The following is a 4,601-nucleotide window of genomic DNA, read 5'->3' as shown; positions in this document are numbered from 1 at the left end:
GCGGGCTGCGGGCGGAGGAGCCGCTTCCGCGCCGCCCCCAGCGGCAGTTTGCGCCCAACAGTCTCGGGCGGGGGGCGGGGGGCGCGGGAGAGCGAGCCCGGTGCGCCTGCGGCTCGCTGCTCCCTGGGCTGCAAGGGACGACGTGAGTGCGTGTGTAAGGTCCGTGTATTTCCTTGTGAATGCAAGGATTTCCTGCATCGTGTGTCAGGCCAACTTCATGAGTGGAATTGTTAGGCCATACATTCATATCTCTATCTCTATCTCTATCTCTATCTCTATCTCTATCTATCTATCTATCTCTATCTATATCTATCTATCTATCACTGAATGATATTCATATATTCAATTGCTAGGCCATATATTCATTCATACATACATACATACACACACACACACACACACACACACACACACACATATATATATATCACTGAGTACTCTCTTTTTTTAACTTGCTGATTTCTTAAGGTATCCCACATCTTTGCTCTCTTGCCTGTTATCATGTTTTGTTCTTTTAAAAGCTATTTCTTAGAAGCTGGGCATGGTGGTTGACACCTTTAATCCCAGCAGTCCGGAGGCAGAGATTAGGAGGATCACCGTGAGCTCAAGGCCACCCTGAGACTACATAGTGAATTCCAGGTCAGCCTGAACTAGAGTGAGACCCTACCTCGAAAAACAAAAACACACACACAAAAAATATATGTATATATAATTTTAATTTTTTGTATGCAGAGAGAAATAAAACAGAGAGAGAGAATGGGCATGGCAGGGCCTCCAGCCACTGCAAACCAGTACTACTAGATGCATGGGACACTTCATCTGGCCTTATGTGGTACTGGGAAATCTAATGCAGGTGCTTAGGCTTCTCAGGCAAGCGCCTTAATCACTGAGCCACTTCTGTAGCCCCAGCATCTCCTTTTATAACCAGACTGGTTACAAATGCTCTTTGCATGTTCCTGTCTTTTATTCCTGAAGACTTTCCATGATGCCTTTGTGCATCTTCCCACACCTGACAGAGGGTTACTTCTTCAGAAGAAGGATTAAGGCAGTTTAGGGGTAAGAAGACCCCTCAAAAGTAAGAGGAATATCCTTGAGCTTGCCCTTATAATATTCACTTTGCTAGAGATCAGAGAAGGGTCTTGCTTCTCCTTATTTCTTGCTGCCTAACAGTGTTCCCTAGATCTATTTGTCCTTAAACTCAACCTGAGTCTCTCCTTAGAAAAGAGTTACTCCTTCCTGGATTTCTGGAAGGATTAAAGATCTCTGGTGGTGGTGCACGCCTTTAATCTCAGCACTCAGAGGTAGAGGTAGGAAGATTGCTGTGAGTTCAAGGTCAGCCTGAGACTACATAGTGAATTCCAGGTCAACTTGGGATAGAGGCCCTACCTCAAAAAAAAACAAATAAATGGGCTGGAGAGATGGCTTAGTGGTTAAGCACTTCCCTGTGAAGCCTAAGGACCCTGGTTTGAGGCTCAACTCCCCAGGACCCACATAAGCCAGATGCACAAGGTGGTGCATGCGTCTGGAGTTCGTTTGCAGTGGCTGGAGGCCCTGATGCACCCATTCCCTCTCTCTCTTTCTCTCTCTGTCACTCTCAAATAAATAAATAAAAACAAAAAAATATTTTAAAATACAAATAAATAAATAATAAAGTTGATTTCTTAGGTAGTTTCCTAGATTTCTGGAAAGATTAAATCTGATCTTTTGTATAGAAGCCTTGGGGGTGATCAATTCAGTCCCCATGCAGAACCTTCAAAAGTTCCAGTTTGAGTCCGGAACATTTAAAGGTTCTGTATGGGGACTGAATTGATCACTCCACTGCAGCCTTCTCTTGGGCAAGAACTCTCTGAACTCACTCCTTAATCACTTCAAGTTCTACCTCTAATCTAATAAAATCTCTCTAGGGCTTGAGGGATTGCTTAGAATTTAAGATGTTTTCCTGAAAAGCCAAAAGACCAAGGTGTGATTCTCCAGGACCCACGTTAGCCAGATGCACAAGGTGGTGTATGTATCTGGAGTTTGTTTGCAGTGGCCGGAGGCCCTAGTGTGCCCATTCATATTCTCCCTCTTTCTGTCAAATAAAGAAATAAAAATAAAATATATCTAAAAATAAATCTCTCTAAACCTTAAAAGAAAAATCATGTAAGGCAGCAGAGTCCAGTGGGGGGCAATGGCCTCTCGTTGGTTTATTTTATTTATTTCCAGGCCCACTTATGCAGGTCTTTGTAGTATTCCAAATCAAAGTAGAAAACCAGGGCAATGTAGAGCTTGTTTCCTGTGATGGGAAAATGTGACCCTCAGTGAGCTCGGCGGCAAGCACATTATCTCCTTACATCTCCCAGCCTAACATATTCCTTTCATTTATTGCTGGGCAATACAGTACTCAGGATAAAAGTTATGATTCTCTAATTTATGGGACTAACTTAAGGTCCCAGAGCTGTCTGAGGAGTCTGTGGGACATGACCATGGGAGATTTCAGAGTATAAAATGTACTGTGTGGCATCGAGAGTCATGAAGTCTCTCTGGGAAGTGTGTCTGGAATCCACTGTTACTGTCCATATAGTACCTTGTGGAAGACGGTACAGTAAAGGGCCTGTTTCCTAGCAGGAGTCATGGGTTCTGGGCCCACCTCCTCCGTGTCCCAGAACTCACGTTTCAACGTCCTGGGAGCAGGCTGCCACAGCCGGGCATGACCTCTAGCAAAGTCAGAGAGATCCGGCTCTGTGCCAGCCTGTCTGCTCCAGGTTCTCAGCTCCCCTGCCAGCCACTAGCTCCCTTGCCACTGCTGGGTCCACTTCTGGAGCATGATTTGGTCACTAGGCTCAAGAGGCCCATGACACCAGCATCTAGAGTCCACTTCCCCCTACACTGCTTTCAGGGAAGTCTCACAGGAGGAGGGAGTTGGGGATGATTCCAGTTGTCATCAAAATCAGCAGGGTAGGACTCCTAACCCTGGGGCACTAGCCCCCAGAGCGGTGTGGAATACCTTGTGTGGAATGCAGACTGAGCACTCTGTCTGCGGAAGTGACTCCTCCTCCCCTGGCTGCTCCATTTGCACAGGGCCTGGAGGAAAGGAAGATTCAGAGCAGAGACCATTCCGGTTTGGCCCCCACACACGCGGGCATTTTGAAAAGTCACCTTCAATTCAAAAGTCTGAGGATTGCCTCTTTTTTCACTGGTCTCTGAGATAGAGAAGCTTTGAGGGCCAAGCAATGAATCAGGCCAAAACTTGTCCCCCAATCCCTTTAAAGTTCTTTCCTCTTGGGGAGTAGTTCCTGTGGTGCTGCCTAGACAGGCCAAGATCACCAGTGCTTATGGTCAACTCACCCTTTCAGGGATGGAAAAGAATCATACAAGTTTACACGAGATGCTAAGAAATGCTGTCTTCACGAGTGCATTTTCTTCCACACTGGTATACTCTGTGTGGTAGGGAGAGGTGGTTTTCTTAGGTCTGGGCTCAAGTATCTGCTGCAAGTGGGTGGGATACTGAAGCGAGACAAGAAAGAGCCTTTGGGCCCCTTACATCTTCTCCCCTAGGCCTGTGGGAGATAGAGGAACCTCAGAGGCTCCTTGTTCCTGGTTCTATCACGGTGCCCTTGGGCTGCTCAGACTTTGTCTTTGCCTCCAACTTTTTCAGTTCTATTCCATGTCACATTCACCCAGGATCCCTAGATTCATGAGGGATAGACCAAGACAGGTGAACTATGTTCCATAGGGAAACATGATCCTCTCTGGCCTCACTGAACACAAGGTGGGCCGGTGCCAATACCATTCCTTCTAGCACGGAGAAACTAACCTCCGATGAGAAAGATGGGGGCAGTGAGATACTGGGATGCTGAACTTTTGTTAAAGGCTAAATAATATTGAGTCCCAACTTCATTCCAGTCTTTACCCTGAAGAGAAAGGGCTTTCTAGGGGCAGGCATTATCTACAAGAGAGCCATAGGCAAGCTCTCTCCTGCTTCTGAACTGAATGTGTGTTGCATCCCCACCAACCCAAACTTCTGCCAGTTTTCTGACATGGCACACAATGTGGCTCTGACCATTCTCAGAGTCTCTGTGGGTCAAGTTGCCTCTGTAACCGTGGTCCCTGGAGCTTCCTAAAGCTTAAAGTGGGGAGGAAAGCAGAGAGTGGAAGGAGAGCCAGGCACAAGTCATCCACTTCCTGGTTTCAGTGTTTGGGTGGTATTGTTCCCACCACTGGGATTTGGGGGAATATGGTTCAATGAAGGAACTCAAGATAGAAATGAGTTTGCAATATCCAAGTAAATGTGCAACTGGCCCCATCCCCTACAGAGGCCAAATCAAAACATCCAGGGCAGACAGAAGCCACTGCACTCTTATGTGCCAAATAAATCCTTTTCCTTAGGTGACCTTAAAACCCTTGGATGTAGTGATAGCGCAAAATCATTTCTCAGAGAATAGACATTTTCTTTCAAGTACGTTTTCCCACTCATAAAAATGTGGCATTTTCTGAAAGATTATATAAGACACTTGTCTGATTCACACCGTGCCTTGGGCAGGGTTGATGGTGATTTGAGGCCCCTGGCACAATGGTCCCTTGCTTAGAGGGACTCACTAGGGGAGCCTCGTTGGTGAGCT

The sequence above is a fragment of the Jaculus jaculus genome, chromosome 11 (genome assembly GCF_020740685.1).
Source record: "Jaculus jaculus isolate mJacJac1 chromosome 11, mJacJac1.mat.Y.cur, whole genome shotgun sequence".
Lineage (NCBI taxonomy): Eukaryota > Metazoa > Chordata > Mammalia > Rodentia > Dipodidae > Jaculus > Jaculus jaculus.
Note: the sequence above shows the minus strand (reverse complement) of the source record.